Genomic DNA, 10,303 nt, shown 5'->3' on the forward strand with positions numbered 1-10,303 from the left:
TCACACCTACAAAGTTAAATCTGGATTGCATGGAGCAAGCCACAACTGATCAGATCATGGACACACAAATCAAGAACACTTGCTAATAGAATATCCAAATGTATCGAATTGTCAAAGCAAGTCAACTCCTTCACCAGGACAAGTGGCTCACCAAGGACCAAGTTCAGCAGAGGTTTCCCCATCTCATGGAGGCACTCAACGCAATGGGGACCATTGCTTCCTAAGGGGGGAGGAATGATCCGGGTGGATATTGGTGGCCACCTGCCTATTCCACTTGGACCCCCAACACTATCTCTTTCAGTTTTTTGGTTTGCTTAATTGTTACAGCACAGTTTACTATTTTTGGCAGTTTTTCGTTTTGCTTAATTGTAGCACAGTTTACTATTTTTGGAAGTTTTTTAGGTCCTGAACTTCCAAAGTTGTTTTGAGGCCCTAAACGGCGTGTTTAGGGAAAACGGAGAGACCTAATATATCCCAAATCAACTTTCCCATTAATTTTGGGTGTTCTCTTCGAGATCTTTGAAACGAGGTATTATGATAGCCAAATGGCAATCGTATGCCAAAGTTACAACCCCGGGAACTTGATGTACCAACTTACCCAAATGGGGCCCACGGTTTTGGCGCTTCATCTCCTAAGGTTAGGTTTTTGGATGTTTAGGGTTTTCCATTGTTTCTCAATAATAAATAGGCCTTTGAGCCGCATTGTAACACAGTTCAAAGGCATGTAGCCGCCACATCTCTTCTCAAAGATTAGCTACCATCCCCCGAGCTAGTCTTATTTCCATTCTGTTTGTAAGCATATTTCAGTGTTTGATATTAATGAAATGAAGTGTTATTTATACTGCATCTTTTTATTTATGGTTATATCTGTAATTTGTTGTGTTCCTATTTAAATCCGGATCAATGGTATCAGAGCGGTCTTCTTGCTTTCTGTTTTTCTTTTAATGTCCTCACCGAGGTCGGGATATAAGGAGTTAGGGCTTGAACTGGTCAAACCTTTGCAAGAATAGCCTCGCAAATCTCAACGGCCTCCCATGGCTGATGAAAAGAAAGATGAGGGGGCAGGAGATCTTATCAAAATCTTGCTCGGCGAAGCCCTCCAGCGACAAAGGAACGCGGTGATGGACAACTTTTCCCAGATCCTTCAGCGGCTACCCAGGGGCGACGCATCTACTTACAGTAGCTACTGTGGAAACACCACACCCTTTAAGGTACAAGTTAACTTTGACATTCCCATATTTGAGGGTCAGATAGATGCAGACGTTGTAGATAAATGGTTAAATCTGCTAGAAGGATGTTTTTCCGTTCATGATTTTTCCATCCGAGAAAAGATCACCTTTGCACTTCTCATAGTAGCCCCCCACGTCAAGGACTGGTGGGAAACCTACTGTGAGTAGAAGGATGAAAGTGCAAACTCATTGTTTTCTGTCGCACCCACTTGGAACTCATTTCTGGATGCCATCAACGAGCAGTACCACCCTGTCAGGAGCTATGAGGATAAATACATAAAGTGGACAATGTTGGGACACGGAAGGGACCAACATGTGTCAGAGTTTACCAATGTTTTTCATACCCTTCGCACGAAGTTGGGTATCAAGGATTCTTAGAAGCATTTGGTTCTCAAGTACCTCGGCTGCCTACATAGGTACATCCACGACGAGATGAAATTCCTGGACATCCCCTCATTCGGCACGGCATACCGATATGCGGTCAAGATTGAGAAAATTTTTAAACAGAAGAAGCGAGACTTTGGATCTGCAAATCCGAAGCAAGGGAAAGGTGCCCCCAAACAGCAAAACAAAGGACAAATCCAAGGCGGGGCGGCCAAGGACAACTTGCCAAAGCCGCAAGAAAAGAAAAATGTCGCGAAGTCAAAGAGGGACATGGGAAAGTGGTGTGAGTTCCATAAGAGCTCCACTCACAACACAAGTGAGTGTCGGGCCAAACAGTCATTAGTGGTCGAGCTAAAGGCTTTAGAATCATATGCATGTTATGACTCTGAGTCAGAACCGAACAAGGGGAATGACAAAGGGAAGCAGATTATTAATGCAGAGCCCAACGCCATTGTTTCCACCACAAATATCCAAAAGGAGGAACCCAAAGATCCCGAGGAGGAGGAGCGCCTCTTCCACTCATAGATGTGGGTAAAGTGTTCCCCGCTACAGTTCATTGTCAACAGCGGGAGCCAAAATAACCTCATTTCGGCAAAGGTCATGAAGCGGATGGGCTTATTGACCACAGCACATCCACAACTATACACCATTGGGTGGCTTCTCCAAGGAAGGGATCTTTGCGTGAGCTAGCAGTGCCACCTTCCATACAACATCAAGCCCTTCACGGATGAGGTATTATGTGACGTTGCTCCCCTTGATGTTTGTGATGTATTATTAGGCCAACCATACTTATGGAAGCGACATGTTGTGTATGAGTTAAGGCCTCGTGCTCTTATTGTTACTTTGGGAAATAAGTTGTACAGGATACTGGAGGTAGCACCACCTACCACGATCTCTTTGGTTACTACAAAACAATGCAGTAAGCTCATTTCCAAAACTGGGAAATTTGTTTTCCTGATGATACGCCCTCAGGGAAAGAAGAAGACGGTGGCCACGACCTCCAGGCAGGGCCCCTCCGCAAGGCAACAACAGATGGACAAGGTCATGGAGACATATGAGGACATCTTCACCTCCCCCACAGGGGTGCCTCTGCACGGTCCAGTTAAGCACTCCATCGATTTGACCCTAGGTGCGTCATTGCCCAATGGACCAATCTATAGGCGCTCTGTTCTGGAGAACGGCCAAATCAAGAGGTAGATTCAGGAGTTGCTACAGAAAGGTCACATTCATCCGAGTTTATTGCCCTATGGGAGCCCGATCGTATTGGTACAGAAGAAGGATGGGACTTGGAGACTCTATATTGACTACTGGGCGCTGAACAAGATCACTGTCTAGAATAGGTACCCTGATCCCATGGATTGATGACCTTCTGGACCAACTGAAGTGGGAAAAATATTTTAGCAAGATCGACTTGAATTCCGACTATCACCAGGTCCCAATCGAACCCTCCGATGTGTGGAAGACTACCTTCAAAGCCAAGGAGGGCTTTTTCGAATGGTTGGTTATGCCTTTTGGGTTGACGAATGCTCCTAGAACCTTTATGAGGCTGATGGATGATATCTTGTGGCCATTCACCAACTCATTTGTAGTGGTATACTTGGATTATATCCCAATCTTCAGCGAGAGTTGGGAAGAGCACCTCCACCACATCCGACAGGTTCTTCAAACACTGTGACAACACAATTTGTGTGCCAATTTGGAGAAATTCACTTTTGGCATGACCCAGGTTCAATAATTGGGATACATTATTAATGAGCGAGGGGGGCATGTGGATCCAGCCAAGATCCAAGTCATTTGGAATTGGCCAACCCTAACCACTCTGACAGAGCTATGTAGCTTTTTGCGTATTGCCAATTTCTACCACAGGTTCGTGTTGGGATTCTCTCATATCACTTGGACCTTGAGTCAAGTCACCAAGGGAAGAAAGAAAGCAAAATTCTTTTGGTCTGAATCTCAACATAAGGCATTCACAGAGTTGAAACATCGCCTTTACTCTGAACCAGAGCTCATTTTACTAGATTTGCAACAACCATTTGAGATCAAGACAGATGCCTCTGACTATGCTATTGGGGCAGTCCTTACTCAATAGGGGCATCCAGTGGAAAATCACAGTGAGACACTTTCAGACACAGTCTGGAAGTATCCCACTTATGAAAAAGAGATGTATTCCATTGTGTAGGCTCGCCGACAATGGAAGCATTACATTTTGGGGAAGGAAACGGTCATCCACAAAGACCACTGACCCATGCAGTTCATACAGACGCAAGGGAAGTTGTAGATTGATTTCCATCAAAAGTGGTCCACATACCTGCAGCAGTTCCATTTGAATATCAAGTATAAGAAGGGTAGCACCAGTAATGTTGTAGACTACCTCATTTGACCACCGATCATGGCGTTAACCACCGTGCTCAACTCTTGTGGGCACGAGACCTCTGATTGGACACATCTCTACAAAAGCGACCCAAAGTTCGGCCACACATACCAGTTTCTCTTGAAGGGTCAACAAGTTCCCAATTTTCACCTCCAGGATGCCCTGCTATAACACCGGAGACACCTTTGTGTTCCTTCAAGTGAGCGAGCCAAGATGATTTGGGAAGTGCACAACAGTCGGGCCGCTGGGCATTTTGGGGTCAAGAAAACAGTGGCAGTACTGCAGAAGTATTTCTAATGGCCGATTCTTTGAAAGGATGTTTGGAAGTACATCAGATCCTGCACTTCTTGCAATATTGCCAAATCGACCATCAAGAATCAAGGCCTCTATACTTCGCTGCCTACCCCTAGTCGACCTTGGGAATCCATCTCCATGGATTACATGGCGAGCCTTCCTTCTACTAAGCATGGCAACGACTGTGTTTTTGTGGTCATCGACAGATTCTTGAAGATGGACATTCTGGCGGCTTACAAGAAGAATATCACAGCAAAAGCCACTACTAAACTCTTCTTTGAACGAGTGTGGGTACACTTTGGGATCCCACAGTCTATCATCTCAGATTGGTACAGCAGGTTCCTCAATACCTTTTGGTCTAGTCTCTATTCGATGTTGGACACCAAGCTGACTAAGTCCATAGTTTTCCATCCCCAAATTAATGGCCAGACAGAGGTCATCAACACGATGATTGTACACATTTTGCGCATGTACAACTCAAAGCATCCACTCACATGGGATGAGAGCCTTCCCTATGTCCAGCATAACTATAATCGGGCTCTCCATAGCTCGACTGGTCATAGCCGTTTTCAGTTGGGCTTGGGATTCTAGCCACTATGTCCCATTGATGTGGCCATACCATTTGCAACTACTCAGGCAGATTCGGCTCATGTCCAGTCGGAAGTTGATAAGGTAAACAACTTCATTGAGCACATCCAACATATCCACCAGCAGGTCCATGACATTCTGGAGAAATCAAATGCCAAGTACAAGCAGCGACAGGATCAACATCGGGTGTCACATAAGTTTCGGGTGGGCGACAAAGTCTGGTTGCATTTCCAGAAGGAACACCGTAACGGAGCCTATCATAAACTCAGACCACTCTGATATGGTCCTTACACCATTACCAAGGCTGTGGGCAACAATGCATTTGAGCTTAGCATTCCCCATTCATTGGCCTGCACCCAGTGTTCAATGTGGACCGCCTTCAACCATACTTCCCACCATTGCTAGACACATCAGACATTGCAGAACAACTCACACCTACAGAGTTAAATCCATATTGCATGGAGAAAGCCACAACTAATCGGAACATGGACACATAGATCAAGAACACTCGCCAGCAGAAGATCCAACTGCATCGAGTTGTCAAAGAAGGCCAACTCCTTCACTAGGGCAAGTGGCTCACCAGGGACCAAGTTCAGCAGAAGTTTCCCCATCTCATGGAGGCACTCAACGCAATGGGGGCCATTGCTTCCTAAGGGGGGAGGAATGATCCAGGTGGATATTGGTGGCCACCTGCCTATTTCACTTAGACCCCCAACATTGTCTCTTTCAATTTTTTAGTTTGCTTAATTGTAGCACAGTTTACTATTTTTAGCAGTTTTTCGGGTCTTGAACTTCTGAAGACATTTTGAGGCCCTAAACGGTGTTTTTTAGGGAAAACGAAGAGACCAAAAACGTCCCAAACCACTTTATTCATTTGCTCTTAGCCTTTTTCTTCAAGATCTTCGAAATGAGGTATTATGATAGCCAAACGAAGATCGTATGCCAAAGTTACGACCCCGAGAAGTTGATGTACGAACTTACCTAAACGGGGCCCACAATTTTGGCGCTTCATCTCCTAGGGTTAGGTTTTTGGATGTTTAGGGTTTTCCATTGTTTCTCAATAATAAATAGGCCTTTGAGCCTCATTGTAACACAGTTCAGAGGCATGTAGCCGCCACATCTCTTCTTAGAGATAAGCTACCATTCCTAGCTAGTCTTACTTCCATTCTGTTTGTAAGCATATTTCAGTGTTTGATATTAATGAAATGAAGTGTTATTTCTACTGCATCTTTTTATTTATGGTTATATTTGTAATTTGTTGAGTTCTTGTTTAAATGCAGATCAGTGGTATCAGAGCGGTCTGCTCGATCTCTGTTTTTCTTTGCATGTCCCCAACAAGGTTGGGATTTAAGGAGTTAGGGCTTGAACTGGTCGAACCTTTGCAAGACCAGCCTCGCAAATCCCGAGGGCCTACCATGGCGGATGAAAAGAAAGATGAGGGGGCAAGAGATCCTATCAAAATCTTGCTCAAGGAAACCCTCGAGCGACAAAGGAACGCGATGATGGACAACTTTGCCCAGATCCTTCAGCGGCTACCCAGGGGCAACGCATCTACTTTCGGCAGCTACTCTAGAAGTGCCACACCCTTTAAGGTACAAGTTAATTTTGACATTCCCATATTTGAAGGTTAGATAGATGCAGACGCTGTAGATAAATGTTTAAATCTGCTAGAAGGATATTTTTCCGTTCACGATTTTTCCAGTCGGGAAAAGTTCACCTTTGCACTTCTCAAAGCACCCCCCCACATCAAGGACTAGTGGGAAACCTACTGCGAGAAGAAGGATGAAAGTACGAACTCATTGTTTTCAGCCGCACCCATATGGAACTTGTTCCAGAATGCCATCAAGGAGAAGTACTACTCTGTCAGGAGCTATGAGGATAAATACATAAAGTGGACAACGCTGCGATAGGGAAGGGACCAAGATGTGACGGAGTTTACCAATGTTTTTCATACCCTTCGCATGAAGTTGGGTATCAAGTATTCTGAGAATCATTTGGTTCTCAAGTACCTAAACTGCCTACGCAGGTACATCTAGGACAAGATGTAATTCTTGGACATCCCCTCGCTCGGCACGACATACCGATATGCGGTCAAGATCGAGTAAAAGTTTAAACATAAGAAGTGAGACTTTGGATCTTTGAATCCGAAACAAGGGAAAGGTGACCCCAAACTGCAGAACAAAGGACAAAGCCAAGGTGGGGCAGCCTATGACAACCTGCCAAAGCTGCAAGCAAATAAAAACACCACAAAGCCGAAGAAGGACACGGGAAAGTTGCGTGAGTTCCATAAGAGATCCACTCACAACACAAGTGAGTGTTAGGCCAAGCAATCACTGGTGGCTGAGCTAAAGGCTTCGGAATCAGATGCATGTTATGACTCTTAGTCAAAACCTGACAAGGAGAATGACAAAGGGAAGCAGATTATCGATGTAGAGCCCAATGCCACTGTTGCCACCACAAAGATCCAGAAGGAGGAACCCGAAGACCCAGAGGAGGAGGAGCGCCTCTTCCACTCCCAGATGTGGGTAAAGGGTTCCCCACTACAATTCATTGTTGATAGTGGGAGCTAAAAGAACCTCATTTTAGCAAAGGTCGTGAAGCGCCTGGGCTTATCGACCACAGCACATCCACAATCGTACACCATCAGGTGGCTTCACCAAGGACGAGATCTTCGCGTGAGCCAGCAGTGTCACCTTCCATACAACATCAAACCCTTCACGAATGAGGTATTATGTGACATTGATCCCCTTGATGTTTGTGATATATTATTAGGACAACCATACTTATGGAGGCAACATGTTGTGTATGAGTCAAGGCCTCGTGTTGTTATTGTTACTTTGGGAAATATGTTGTACAGGATATCGGATGTAGCACCGCCTACCTCCATCTCTTTGGTTATTGCAAAACAATGCAGTAAGCTCATTTCCAAAGCCGGGAATTTTTTTTCCTGATGATATGCCCTTAGGGAAAGAAGAAGACGGTGGCCACAACCTCCAGACAAGGCCCCTCCGCATGGCAACAACATATGGACAAGGTCGTGGAGGAGTATGAGGACATCTTCACCTCCCCCAAAGGGGTGCCTCTGCACTATCAGGTCAAGCACTCAATCAATCTGACCCTAAGTGCGTTGCTGCCTAATGGACCAATCTATCGGTGCTCTATTCTGGAGAATGATGAAATCAAGAGGAAGATTCAGGAGTTGCTGCAGAAAGGTCACATCCGTCCGAGTTCATCGCCTTGTGGGAGCCCGATCCTATTGGTACAGAAGAAGGATGGGACTTGGAGACTCTTTATTGACTACCGAGTGCTGAACAAGATCACTGTCTAGAATAGGTACCCGATCCCATGAATTGATGACCTTTTGGACCAATTGAAGGGGGGAAAATATTTCAGCAAGATCAACTTGAAGTCTGGCTAGCACTAGGTACCAATCGAACCCTCTGATGTGTGGAAGACTGCCTTCAAAGCCAAGGAGGACCTTTTCGAATGGTTGGTTATGCCTTCTGGGTTGACGAGTGCTCCTGCAACCTTCATGAGGCTGATGGATGACATCTTGCGGCCATTCAGTAACTCATTTGTAGTGGTCTACTCGGATGACATCCTGATCTTTAGCCAGAGTTGGGAAGAGCACCTCCACCACATGTGACAGGTTCTCCAAACACTGCAACAACACAAGCTGTGTGCCAATTTGGAGAAACGCACTTTTGGCATGACCCAAGTTTATTATCTAGTATACATTATTGATGAACAAGGGGTGTATGTGGATCTAGCCAAGATCCAAGTCATTTGGGATTGGCAAGCCCCAACAACTCTGACAGAGCTCCGTAGCTTTCTGGGTCTTGCCAATTTCTACCGCAGGTTCGTGTTGGGATTCTCTCATATCACTTGGCCCTTGAGTCAAGTCACCAAGGGAGGAGAGAGAAAAAAAATTTTGGTCTGAATCTCAAGATAAAGCATTCACAGAGTTGAAACATCACCTCTTCTTTGCACCAGTGCTCACTTTACCAGACTTGCAACAACCATTTGAGATCGAGACAGATGCCTCTAACTATGCTATTGGGGCAGTCCTTACTCAACAGGGGCATCTATTGGCATATCACAATGAGAAACTTTTAGACACAGTCGGGAAGTATCCCACTTATGACAAAGAGATGTATTCCATTGTGCAAGCTTGCCGACAATGGAAGCATTACATTTTGGGGAAGGAAACAGTCATCCACACAAATCACCAACCCCTGCAATTCATACAAATGCAAGGTAAGTTGCAGAATGATCGCCATCAAAAGTGATCCACAAACTTGCAACAGTTCCATTTGAATATCAAGTATAAGAAGGGTAGAACCAATAATGTTGTAGACTTCCACAACCAACCACCGATCATGGCGTTAACCACCATGCTCAACTCTTGTGGGCACGAGACTTCTGATTGGCCACTTCTCTACAAAAGCGACCCAGAGTTCGGCCACACATACCAGATGCTCTTGGAGGGTCAACAAGTTCTGTATTTTCACCTCCAGGATGCCCTGCTATGTCACATGGGACAGCTTTTTGTTCTTTCACCTTTGTGTTCCTTGAAGTACTGCAGAAGTATTTCTACTGGCCGAATCTTCGACATGATGTCGAGAAGTACATCATATCCTGCACTGCCTGTGTCATTGCCAAACCGACCATCAAGAAGCAAGGCCTCTATACTCCTTACCTACCCCTAGTCAACCTTGGGAATCCATCTCCATGGATTACATGTCGAACCTTCCTTCTACTAAGGATGACAACGATTTTGTTTTTGTGGTCGTCGACATATTCCCAAAGATGGTCGTTCTGGCGGCCTGCAAGAAAAATATCACAGCAGAAGCCACTGCTAAACTCTTCTTTGAACGAGTGTGGGTACACTTTTGGATTCCACTATCTATCATCTCAGATAGGGAGAGCAAGTTACTCAGTACATTTTGGTCCAGTCTCTGGTTGATGCTGGACACCAAGCTCACTAAGTCCACAGCTTTCCATCCCCAAACTGATGGCTAGAGATAGGTCGTCAACAGGATGATCGTACACATTCTGTGCATGTACAACAAAGAATCCACGCACATGGGATGATAGCCTTCCCTATGTCCAGCACAGCTATAACCGGGCTCTCCACAGCTCAACTAGCCACAACCCCTTTTAGGTGGGCTTGGGATTCCATCCATTATGTCCCATTGATGTGGCCATAGCATTTGTAGCTACTCAGATAGATTCGGCTCATGTCCAGTCAAAAGACGATAAGCCAAACAGCTTCATTGAGCACATCCAACATATCCGCCAGCAGGTCCATGACATTCTAGAGAAATCAAATGCCAAGTACAAGCAGCAACATGATCAACATCGGGTGCCACACAAGTTTCGGGTGGGTGACAAATTCTGGTTGCATTTGCAGAAGGAATGTCTTACCGGAGCCTAT

Source organism: Pinus tabuliformis, chromosome 5_1 (assembly GCF_031772625.1).
Source record: "Pinus tabuliformis cultivar Carrire ecotype Pingquan chromosome 5_1, CPIR1, whole genome shotgun sequence".
Classification (NCBI taxonomy): Eukaryota; Viridiplantae; Streptophyta; class Pinopsida; order Pinales; family Pinaceae; genus Pinus; species Pinus tabuliformis.